Genomic DNA, 13,505 nt, shown 5'->3' with positions numbered 1-13,505 from the left:
GGGTCGATCCCACAAACTAGCCCTATTGCTACAGCAATTATAAGTCCCAGAGGCACCCACGGCGTCCCAGGTGTACAGCTTACTTGCATTTGTAGGAACACTCTCCTGAGCGTCAATATTTCTTTTCATTGCTTTTCAGTCAGTTGCTTCCGTCTCTCATTTTCTCTGTATCAAGCAGGTAATCCACCATTTGGCTAGACCCGGAAGAACATGGGTCCATTTGAAATTCTAGAACCCCACGCCTTCCCAAGGGAAGAAATCTGCGTTTTGGTGCAGTTTTCCTGCTTGGTGGACTAACCTGAAGGTGTAGGGCTGCAGAGCCAAGTACGACCGCATGATTCTGGCATTGGAATCTTTCATGCAGTGGAGCCACTTTAAGGGGGCATGGACAGTAACAATGGTGAAGTGCCGACCCAGGAGGTAGTGCCTCGACTGCCCATTTTACTGCAAGGCACTCTTTCTCAATGGTACTATAGTTTTTCTTGCGGAGGAGGAGCTGGGTGCTCCTTCCCTGCCACCTCCTATGACAGCACTGCACCCAGGCCTGTCTCAGACACATCTGTCTGCAGGAGGAATACCTTGCTGAAATCGGGAATATGCAACACTGGCTTGTTGCACAGTTTCACCTTGGCCCTCTGGCACGGCTCCATCCACTGGACCGTATTTGAGGCAGCCTTCCGGCTGAGATCCATCAAGAGGGGCAGCTATCGAGGCAAAGCCAGAGATGAATTTCCTATAATAGCCCACTAGTCCCAAGAAGGAACACACCTGGGTTTTTGTCTTGGGGATCAGACAAGCGGCCAAGGCTTGGCCCTTAGCAATCAGCGGCCTGATTTGTCTGCCCCCCCAATCAATACCCCAAATACTCACTCTTCCCAAATGAACACTTCTTTGGGTTAGCAGTCTGGCCTCCCGCAAGGATTGCAATACGGCCACTAGCCCATGCAGATGACTTGACCAATCCACACTGTGGATGACAACGTCATCTACGTAGACAGCAACATATTGCTGATGGGGCCACAAGATGCGGTCCATCATCCTCGGGAAAGTGGCCGGGGCTATGTGCAACTCAAATGGTAGTGCTGTGAACTGGTATAACCTGAAGGGAGTCAGAAACACTGTCTTTTCCTGAGACTCCTCGGTCAGGGGTATTTGTCAGTACCCCTTTGTTAAATCCAGTGTCATCATAAAGCTAGCCATGCCTAGACGCTCTAGCAACTCATCTACCAGGGGGCATCAAATATGAATCAAACTTTGATTTGTCATTGATCTTCTGAGTCAGTGCAAAATCTCATTGATCCATCTGGCTTAGCTACCATCACTACTGGACTGTTCCAGTCACTCTAGGACTTCTATTACTCCGGGTCTGAGCATTTTGTCAATTTTTGCTTTCATTACCGTTGTTATTGCTTCAGGTATATATAATATATATATATATATATATATATATATATATATATATATATATAAAATATCTGTATTATCTGTATTATATATATATGTATATATGTATTTTTATATAGCTCCTTTCATAGTGGACCATCATCTCAAAATGCTTTACAGAGGTAGGCTGTGAACTGTGCATTATATGCAGTCACTTACAATAGGACATTGATTTAACATCTCTTCCGCAGGATGGAGCACAAAGAGGTTAAGTGACTTGCTCAGGGTCACACAGTGAGTCAGTCAGTGGCAGAGGTGGGATTTGAACTGGTGACCTTCTGGCTACAAGCCCTGGACTTTAACCACCAAACCACACTGCCTCCTAAGCAGTACGGCCTCTGGTGAACACACAGTCCAGGCCCCTCAGATGTATGTGGTCTCCTGTCTGTGCCGAGCCTGCTGCAAGTTCTCCAGAGCTCACTGCCCTGTGGTCTCCAGGTGCTTACGCAGATCCAATATATACTGGACCGTATTGGTCGAATTATGGGGCTGATCCTCCCACATCTCTCTGACCAGATCTAGAACACCCCAGAGCTTCCATCCACACAACAGCTTGAATGGAGAGAACCTCATGGAAGCCTGATAGCAAAGAGAAGGGGACGAATCAACTTATCCCAATTGGGCACGTCGCTAGTGATAAACCTATGCAATATGTTTTTAAAACGCTTCACCAGTCCATCAGTTTGAGGGTGATAACCTATTGTCTTGATGGTCTTAATTCCCAACAGCTTGTATGTCTCGCATATGAGCCGCTACATGAAATTGGTGCCCTGATCCAATCGGAGCATGTGCATCATTATGGTGAACTGTTTTGTGTCCATTTTAGCAACCTCCACTAAAGGTCACACTGACAGAATTTAACATGCGCTACACACCTTGTCTATACTGATTGGAGATTGAGGGTCAATCCCATAAACTAGCCCTATTTCTACAGCAAACATCAGTCCAGCGGCACCCTTGGTGTCCCAGGTGTACAGCTTATAAAAATAACTGGGCTTACTCCCATTTTTAGGTACACTGTCCTGAGCACCAGTATTTCTTTTTATTGCATTTCAGCCGGTTGCTGCCTTCTCTTGCTTTCTATTAAGCAAGCAGTACACCCTTTGGCTGGACCCAGAAGAACACAGGTGTGTAGCGCAGCCTCTCCAGCCAATCAGGGACTCCCGGTCAACCAAACCCCCGACCAAGTCTCCCTGTCAATCGGATGCCTGGCAACGTGTCTCCCACAGAGAGTCCGAGCTAATACTGTGCCGAGAAGTCAGTGACAAGCCCGCCTCTGTTATAGCAGGTTATTCTCATGGTACAGTACAATTTAACCTTCTGGCCTGACAGTGATTGTGGTACACTAGCCTTGCCTTCTCACTACTATTAAATTTACAGAATAAATCCGGAGGTCCTCACTTCAGTTCCCAGCAATGCTGTTCAGGTCCCTGTTTCACTTTCTGCTGCCTTTTGCTTTCTCGTTAAAGAGATACAGAGTGTTGAAGCAATGCTGTTTGAAAAAAACAGTTTGATTTATAACCAAGCAGCCACCTCATAAATCACACCTGCTGTGCAGAGCTTTAAACTCCCCACATTCTGACAGCGCTTACCTTTTATAAATGATTGGGGCTTACCTCCCATCGTGATCCAGCCCAGCAGAATCACATTCTCCTCCTCTGTCTGCATCCACTTCTGTGGCCTCAATTTAAGCCCCACCTGGAATTAAAACCAAAATGCTTCTATTTGTTTTCTGGTAGGTTTTGTCACTAAAAATAAAATTGATGCAGCTTAAATGGTAAACTAAGGTATGTAGCATATTTTGAAAGTAAATGTTCCATGCTTTATGCTTTTTTCCTCTGCAATGTGTTTAAAACAAATTAGAGTACCGTAGTAATGCCACACACAGTACATGCATTAGGGAGAGAATGGAGAGTGAAAAATATGTATATAAAGCTACACAATTGCAAAATCAGGTTCAGTTTGTTGTTTAGTACTTTTTTTCCATCGTGTCGCCTTCTGTGCAATTCACAATTTTCAGAATGAAAGGTTGATTGTTTGTTTACATTTCCCAAAGGTAGTTTTAGCTAAAACACAAGCTTCCTCACGTGTGCCACTTCAAGGTTATCAGGCTGCAAAATAGAAATAAAAAATGGGGCTCCCATTTTTTTCAAAGACATTTTTGCATTTACACAAATCATATTAAAGGAAGCACCTACAGAGATAGTATTTTCAGGCTTAATTTAAAAACAGTCTCAAATATTTAAAACGTTTTTTTTTTAAACTGTACATAAATCTTTACCATGGCGAATATGCTGCAGACCCACAGCTAGGAATGTATTTTATAATTAATTATATAAACTTATTAACCAATGGAAATGTAAAAAGGGCAGCAGTGTGGAGTAGTGGTTAAGGCTCTGGACTCTTGACCGGAGGGTCGTGGGTTCCATCCCAGGTGGGGGACACTGCTGCTGTACCCTTGAGCAAGGTACTTTACCTAGATTGCTCCAGTAAAAACCCAACTGTATAAATGGGTAATTGTATGTAAAGATAATGTGATATCTTGTAACAATTGTAAGTCGCCCTGGATAATGGCGTCTGCTAAGAAATAATAATAAAAAAAATGTCAATGTGTTATATTGATATCGCATGCATTGCAATAAATATTATTGCACATTTGATTATGCACATTCATTATTGCACCAGCCTACCAGAAACAACTAAGTGCAACATGCAAATGATCTCTAACCAGTGGGTGTGGTGGTCCAGTGGTTAAAGAAAAGGGCTTATAACCAGGAGGTTCCCGGTTCTAATCCCACTTTAGCCACTGACTCATTGTTTGACCCTGAGCAAGTCACTTAACCTCCTTGTGCTCTGTCTTTTGGGTGAGACATAATTGTAAGTGACTCTGCAGCTGATGCATAGTTCACACACCATAGTTTCTGTAAGTCGCCTTGGATAAAGGCGTCTGCTAAATAAACAAATAATAATAATAATAATAACCAGAGTTTTATACAAGCTGACAAAAGCAGCTGATTTACTATTTGCTGATCAATGGTGTCAGCTGCTTGTGATTCTATGTGCAAAAGAATGCTTACAGCGACCGCTTCAATTAAGCTGAGACCACCATTTCAAGAGAACGTTACTCCCCTCGTTGGATGCAAATGCTGATTCAAATAAATACATTTTGAGCTTTCAAATCAACCATCCTTGACCAAACGTATTATCACTCCAAAAGATTACTTCACCACATGTGTAGCTTTAATTATGAAAAGAATATAAAAAAGCAAAGGTACTGATAGGGACAGTTAGATATTGCTTGTTGTTTTTGGTAAACCAAAAAATGAAGAAAACTTTCCACTGGCGCAGCAAGGGCTTTGCAAATAAGCTAATTGTTTTCAAAACATAGCTATTTGGATTGTGTGGTTAAAAACAGTTTCTCTAAATGATAACGTCTCCAAGTCAAATCCACCTCTGGGGATACACTGTGCCTAATTCACTAGAAGAGCAATGGGGTTCCACTAAGACCTCTTGCAACTTCAATTTGTGATATGAGGGCTTCTGCACTAACCCCTGCAGTCACATTCAACTCCCTGCTGTGCTGATGCACTGTGACGCAGCTCTGGCACACATCCATTATAAAGCACGGCCCCTCTGAATAGACTCAAATGACCCGCATCACATGGTTTCATATATCACAGTGCCTTGCCACAGTATGAAAAAAAAAATTCCTGGGATCTGGGAGGCTTCCATTGTTTCTGGGTTATTGGTTTTCCAAAATTACATACACATTGTTCCCCATTAATATTTTTCCTGTAAGACTCCATTAGGAAATGTATATTAAATGTTCTGAATTTATATTGGCTACTGCATTTTATAAATAGACTTCAAATGTCTTAAAAAAAAAAAAAAATCCTATATATTTTTGTCAATCTAAAGCAATTTAATAGTAATATGTCTTATACAATCTAAAGCTCCCAGCCCCCGCCTATATATAAGCAGGAATGTGAATATTTGATAATATTTGCTCATATCAATAGAGAGTAACAAAGCAGGCAAATTTAATTTAAAAGTATTTTCCTCTGAAATACAGAAAATTCGAGTCTGACTTCAAGCTAGATTACAGCTACTCCACCTCCCTTGATTCGTTTAATAGTGAAAAATGTATAAGAATTAGTGATCTAAATTAATTAATTATAATGTGGGAGAGATTAAAATAAATAAAACTCACTGGCAAACCCATTTTTAATTGAAGCTTTATAATTCTTGGTGACTTTCCATAAACCATTTTGCTCGTAACCTGATAAGGATGAATCCTAATTGTATTATGTAAAATATATTTTATTAATGAGTATAAATGATTGAAAATAGTAGAATATTCAATGTGGTCACTGAGGGAGAGAGAGTGTTCAGGTGTCTTGTACCATATAGTCTTTTTATTTGGGTTGTTATTTCAGTTGAAGGGTTCGGCCATGTTGTTCTTGTTCTTATAGCTGCCGAGCCAGAATCAATTTTCCTTTCAGCCGCAATTCACCGCTGGAAATAACATTACTGTTTACTGAAGATGACTTAATCCCTCAGTGTGGGATCCTATAAAAGCCACAATGCTGGATCAGATCTGTGTAATACACTCCTAAAAGACTACAAAACCCGCCAGTGTTTGGCTACAAGGAACATTTTAATATGGTCCATGTCTCCTATGAAGGCAATTTGAAATCGGTAATTCTTTTTTATATAGGATAGTTCTGGATGTAATACAACATATGACACAGCTTGATTGCTTTTATTAAAATGCTAAGCAAAACAAGCCACATATCAGGGGTGGCTGGACTTTTTTATGGTTTCTTTCTTGTTTTCACAGACATTAATGTTTGCTGCATTGACAAGCATGTCCAATTAGCGCTACTGACACACAAGAAGTAGCACAGGCTTAACCCTTTCATCCTTCTCAAGGATTTTCCATGGCACCATCACACAAGTCAACCTTACAGACTGACAGACATTAAAACACTAACATACATAATAATGTTCAAGTGAAATGTAAAACAGCACACGTCATTTATGTGTGGTTTAACTATGATTTCAATTAGTTGGTTACAATACGCAAGTATTGTAAATGCAAACCATTTCTGTCACTTCAAGCATAAGTAAAAAATTAAATGAAATCTATGCACCAAGAAAATCACAGGAGTATTGGTGAGGCTGGGGATTATACTGTATCTGAGGACTGGGTATCTAGGTTCAAACTGTAGTGCCACTGAAGAAACATAAAAATTACTTGATGCAAGAATTATCTACCAAATGCCACTAGCTCAAGCTAACACTTGTGGTGATTTCTCTCCATTTAGGTCTCTGAAATGATAAATGATAAATTAAGGGTTCTCAGAAGTCTCAGAGAGGTTAAAACTTTTTTTTTTTTTTTTTTTTTTTTTTTTACAAAAAAAGGCAATGATAAATATATTTGTAATAGGTGTGTGCAGATCAGAAAGAAAGGAGACATTTAAACCACCCCAGGGGTTGTCCTTTCATTACACCAGATAACATATGTGTCACTCAATCTGTTCAGCACCCTGGAGAGCAGCCACAGAGGGCACCTGCTTAGATGCTTGCACAGTTTCAGCACCACTGACTTGATGTCTTTGTCGAACTGCATCTAATTGTACAGCACGCTGTTCTGTGGATGCCTGCTGAAGGCAGATGAAGTAGGGAGCTCCCAACAAGATGATGAGTTGTGTCGCATCCTGTCTACACATGGAATACGGTGAAACCAAACAGCTGCATGCACCTTGTGGCAGGGCGGAAGCCCTGCCTGTGTAAAGTGTGTGTGTGGGAATGTAAGTTTGGCAGGGATGGGGTTCAATCTGTCCCTGCCAACATTCACAGTTCTGGCCATTCCCAAATTAGGTGCTAATTGGGGAGTGGTCGCATGTATAAAAAACGCCAGAAATCCTTTGTTTGTTGAAGGGGTTTGCATTTGGGTTTGGGTTTGGGTTTGGGTATGATGAGTGTTTGTGCTGTGATTTTTGTATTGTTTTGAAACTTTTTAATGAAGGTGAATGCCCAGCCTGTATTGTTTTGTTTGAACATTTGTTTTGGCCCTCGTCCTGTGTTCATTTGTTCCTTTGTTTTGTTTGTTTTTTGTTTAAAGTGTGCAACAGCATTTCACTGCAGCTTCTGTCTCTGAGGGCTGTATTCTGATCACAGCGCAAATGCAAGTGTAAGCTCGAATGGCGCTTGCCCCCGATTCTGTGGCGCATAAATGGATAGCCTCGAGTGAATGATGATGGCCTGTGGGCCAGGAGTGCTTGTTTTGAACTGTTAGTGACCTGCGGGCCAGGGAAAAGGATGGGGTCCGGACTTTATACCACAAGAACCTCATACTGCAGAGGTCTGCCCCATGGGCCCCCGGGACCCCCTGAAAACATAGAAATCCTCTGACTCTGCAGAGAATCCTTTGAGGCGCTGCCTCGTGGACCGGGCCATGCCACCAGAGGATGGAAAGGTTCATAACCTGAAAAGAAGGAAGGAAAGAGAATCCCTGTCTCCAGGAGCCACCATCTAAGAGGTGAGGCAAGTCCTCGAAGGCCAGGCACTGGAGTGTGCCCACAGTGGTATCTGAAAGATAGTTTGTTAGTATGTGTTTTTTAGTATTTAAAGATGACTACAGCTTTTACTGGTACAGTGAGAAAGAAAAATACAGTCTCTGGGTGAAAAAACGCATGAGCTGCAAAAGAACAGTGTCCCCTCTGACTCGCTGCAGCAAGGACCCCTCTTTGAACAAAGGCATGAGTAGCTGCGGCTGACTCGAGGCCGGGGAAGTGAGACTCACTAACCCCCCAAAAGGATGGACCACCGGCTCCCTGCAAGGACCGCACCTGTGAAGACAAACAAAAGACTGCGTGCCAATGCGCAACAAGGACAAACAAGGACAAAGAGAGAGATGGTTAGTAAGACGGGCTATGTGCCACCCTCTGCTCGTTGGAGAGGAAAAAAAACCCCACTCCGGGCACACTACCAATTGATTGGTGAACTGCTGAGATGTCTAGGAAGAGAACGAATGTAGACGTGTATCTTGGATAATTGAATAAATTGTCCTTGACAAAGCTGGTCAGTCTAGGCTGAGCGGAACAGAATGAAATGATTATCAGGAATTATTGAAAGATCACCAGAATGAATACCTATGGCTGTGAAACTGGATAGTGATGGTACTGTGAATACTCTGCACTTCTTAAAAATCCAAAGAAAGCTGACAGGCACATAGTTTCCATCACCAGGTCGTCAAATGGGTTGAAACATCCTGAGCGCAAGTTTGAAATTAATTGGAAATGGACGTCTGTAGATATGGGTAGTCTGGATAGAGATGACGGAGGAAGGCTCTTGGAAATTTCTCTAAGTGTGAGGCGCACCGCGGGGATGGAAAGAAGTGTTGGCAAGGGAAGGATAAGCTATGATAATGAAATTGGATAGCTGAGATGTAGAATTCTATGGATGCTGGTGAAAGATGAAGAATGTCTCGTGTGTTGACGATGAATGCTACAATCCAATTTTCATTGGATGGGGTAGGGGATATTCGGTTCTGTGCGCTTTTTGTTTTCATTGTTGAATTACTCACTATAATTATTTTAGTAATGGAGAAGCAACCCGTTTGTCCATATCGTTGAGCCGTGTATTAATTGAGGCAATTGAGACGGCAATGGGGTGAATGAGGGAAGCTGAAGCATGAGTTCGGGTACGTCTCCTAGTTGCTGCACTGCTGTGCTGAGAACTGCAGCTTGTCCTGGGACTCTGTGCGAACATGTTTGCTGAAGCGTGCTTGTAAGAAGGAGGTAACATGGGTGTAGCAGATGTAAAGGTACATTTATTATTGAGCAACGCCATACGCTCGCTTCCAGCCAGGATGTTGATATCATCATCGTGCAGGGTTTTTTAAGAGTTTGGCAAGTGGCTGATCCTTATAAAATAGCTGCTCTGGAGGCTGAGCCTGGTGGCGGGGGCGTAATGATCTCCGTAGCACTGGGGCAGCAGGTCTGGTTGCTGGGTAGAGGTCTGCATTAAAAGTAGACAGTCCATCTGAGAAATTAATTTTTTTAAAGATTTTTTTTTTTTTTTAGGAGAATCTGGCAGGGAGGTTTCCTGCAATGTATGCAAAAAACAAAACACACAAAAAGCAAAGTGCAAGAGAAGGAAGATAGATTGTGACATGGCTTAAATAGGCAGATAGCTTTGATAAGCAGGAGAAAATAGGAAGAGAGCAGCTCTATCTCCCGCCCCCAAACCCCACTTTAATGTTAACATTTAAATCCAGCTAATTTCCCACAAACAGCAGAGCATCAAGCACAAGGTGTAAAAAGTGCCACAGTCTTAGTCCATGAGGAACCGTTCAGAAATTACAGCATGTTTTGTACATAGTCCCCCCATTTTAGGGTACCAAAAGTATTTGGACAGATTAACATTATGTGCAATAAAGTAGTCATGTTTAGTACTTGGTCGCATATCCTTTGCATTCAATGATTGCCTGAAGTCTGCGACCCATAGACATCACCAGACACTGGGTATCTTCCCTGGTGATGCTCTGCCAGTCCTGTACTGCAGCCATCTTCAATTCCTGCTTGTTTCAAGGGCTTTTTTGCCTTCAGGCTTGTCTTCAGCATGTGAAATGCATGCTCAATTGGATTCAGATCGGGTGATTGACAAGGCCAGTCAAGTATTTTCCACTTTTTGGCCCTGAAAAACTCCTTGGTTGCTATGACAGTGTGTTTGGGGTCATTGACCTGCTGCATGATGAAGCGCCGTCCAATGAGTTTGGAGGCATTTGGTTGTATCTGAGCAGACAAGATGTTTCTGTACACTTCAGAATTCATCCTGCTGCTGCCATCAGCAGTCACATCACCAATGAAGACAAGTAGCCAGTTCCAGTTGCAGCCATACATGCCCAAGCCATAACACTACCTCCACCATGTTTCACAGACAAGGTGGTATACTTTGGATCATGTGCAGTTCCTTTTTTTCTCCACACTTTCCTCTTTCCATCACTCTGGTACAGGTTAATCTTCATCTCATCTGTCCATAAGACTTTGTTCCAGAACTCTACAGGCTCTTTTAGGTACTTTTTAGCAAACTATAACCTTACTAGTGGTTTGCATCTTGTGGTGTACCCTCTGAAGTTCTGCTGGTGTACTCTTCTGTGTATAGTAGTCTTTGACACATCTATGCCTACCTCCTGGAGAGTGTTCCTGATCTGTTGGACTGTTAGGGGTTTTTTCTTCACCATTGAAAGTATTCTTCGGTCATCCACTATACTGGTCTTCCTTGGTCTACCAGGTTGTTTGCCATTGCTGAGCTCACCAGTGCTTTCTTTCTTCTTAATGATGTACCAAACATTGATTTTGGCATGCCTAATGTTTTGGCTATGTCTCTGATCGATTTATTTATTTTCTCTGATTTAATTTATTTTTCTGCCTCATGATGGCCATCTTTACTTGCATTGACACTTCTTTGGTCCTCATGTTGTCAGACACCAGTAACAGACTCCAAAGGCAAATGCAAAGCCGAGAATCAAGACTAGACATTGACAGCTCTCTTGTGCATGCACTAACGATGCAAACAAACACACCTGCCTAATAAGAAACAGCTGTGAAGTCAATTGTCCAAATACTTTTGGTACCCTAAAATGGGGGGGACTATGTACAAAACGTGCTGTAATTTCTAAACGGTTCATCTGATGTGGATGAAAAGACCCTCAAATTAAAGCTGATAGTCTGCACTTTAACCCCATAGTCATTGTATCAAATCCAAAGTGCTGGAATACAGAGCCAAAACAACAAAAGATGTGTCACTGTCCAAAAACTTCACTGTATATATATATATATATATATATATATATATATATATATATATATATATATGTCTAACCTTTCATATAACTAGGGTAATGGAATCCACCTAGTCATTTATTGGCAGGGTTGTGCAATTTCTGAAAAAAAATGTCATGTCCATGCAACACAATGTCTACTTGTCTTTTATTTGAAATCAAATAAAGAAAATGTAATTCAGAACATACTTGCTAAAACTGAGCCCATCTAATTTGTGTGCATTATACATGGCAAGTCAGACTTCACACACCAGGCCACTAGAGATACCTTTTAATAGGAGTGTGACCGGGTCTTACGTCACGTGCGTGGATAGCCGCTGTTTACAACACAAGAGAGACAACTGCGGGTGTGGATTTGAAACGCCGGCACAGACGCGCAGGATTTATTAATACAAACAGAAAATAAAGTAAAGGTGGTCATGTGACGTTACCAGCCATGGTAACGCACAGAGGACACATACAGCAAGCTGTACAAAAGGCAAAATAAAACACAGTACAAAAACTACAAATAAAAGGTGCCCCAGAGGGCGAGCGCTAGCCTTAAAACGAGGCGTCACGCTCCAGGAACCGGCTACACTACGTAACCCTCGCTATACATCACATGGGATCACTATCCCCTAACTAACCTACTCATGAGCCGGTATTCATACAACGACTCGTGCTGCTTCATACGGCCTTGGCTGGGCATTGCCTTCTCAAGCCCCGCTTGCAGTCTCAGGGTTGCGTAGCTATCGTTCCTGCAGCGCGGACCCTCTCCTCCCGAGTACACGCCGTTCCCCTCTGGCATGGCGTTACAGTCGCCTCGAACCATCTCCCACGGATGCTTTTGAACTGACGGACACTCGGTCAAGACCCGCCCACCTGCTGATTCAGGTCCAGCACAGCCAATCACTTGCTGCCCTTCCCCTCAACCAAACCTAGGCAGCAAGTCTCAATCGAGCGCCCGTCTATAAACAATAAATGTAATTAAACAAATGAACTCCACAACGACATACAATAAACCCATTTCCCCATACGAATGATATCAACACTAAATACACACATACAGGGCAATCGCCCTGCTACAAGGAGGTACAGCATTTAGGTTTCAGTTTCGATTACTATATACCATGACTTTAAAGCGCAGCATTACCGGAGAGCATACTAAATTGCTTTACACAACCAAGAATGCTTACTGACCCGAAATAAAAAATATTTGTGTTGATGAGTTGACAGATCTATCTGATGGCGAATTTCTTCATATTACGCACCCGTCAAACAATTTGGTGTAAAATGAAAACCAGACACGGTACTTATCAAATTCTTTCTGATCATACCTCCTGAGAGTTCTGGCTACCACTGATACTTTTACAGTTCTTAGGTATGAGATCACCAAATTACACTTATGGAGACATTTCTAAAGAAAAATTAATTTCCGAGTACATTTTAAAACTTATTTTTTACATTCAAACTAGGTAATCGTAGAGTATATTTCATCATAGAGTGAAAATGTTAACATATTGGCTCAATAGAGCTGTCACACATTTCTGACAGCTCTATTGAGACCACATTGAGGCGTTTAACTTTTGAGTTTTTAAAGTCACCGGCATGTGACGACTGAAACAGAAAACTAAATACAAAGTGAATCTAAACAACAGTGAATCTACAGTTTCTCTTTAAAAGGGGAGTAGAGTCTTCAAACACCACAACTCTAGCAGCAACCCCCAACTTTTATTAACGTGAATTAGATGTATCACTCTAGATTACATAGAGCATATTTAAGACATTATTGAGCAAGTGTATCTGCAGTGTAAGAGCTACCTATCACCATTCATTCTGTGTGGAAAATGTTTTCTTCACCCACTTCAGAGTTTTCTTCACTTACAGACTATTTCTTTGCATTAGCCCTGTAAACCGTCACATGTACTCTATTTTCTAATTAGCAGCCCACGGAAAACGTGTTTAATGACTTCTTGCTGTTAAACTTTATTGGAAACACTTATTCATGTATCTGAATGTATCACTAGATTGGCTAGTTAGCGTTAATCTTGTGAGGTTCCAGACTGAATACAGCCTTGCTAGTGGCGTGTTGACCAATATCATCACTAAAGGTTTGTTGTGTGGCTGAATAGGGGAAGAAAGGGGGCAGGAGTATATTCATTCTGCATTTATACAGACATATCTTTCTGGTTGCACTTAGGACTGTAGTCTATAAGTCAATGGACCTCCAAAC

This window comes from Acipenser ruthenus, chromosome 6 (assembly GCF_902713425.1).
Source record: "Acipenser ruthenus chromosome 6, fAciRut3.2 maternal haplotype, whole genome shotgun sequence".
Taxonomy (NCBI): domain Eukaryota; kingdom Metazoa; phylum Chordata; class Actinopteri; order Acipenseriformes; family Acipenseridae; genus Acipenser; species Acipenser ruthenus.
This window is presented reverse-complemented; position numbering follows the sequence as displayed.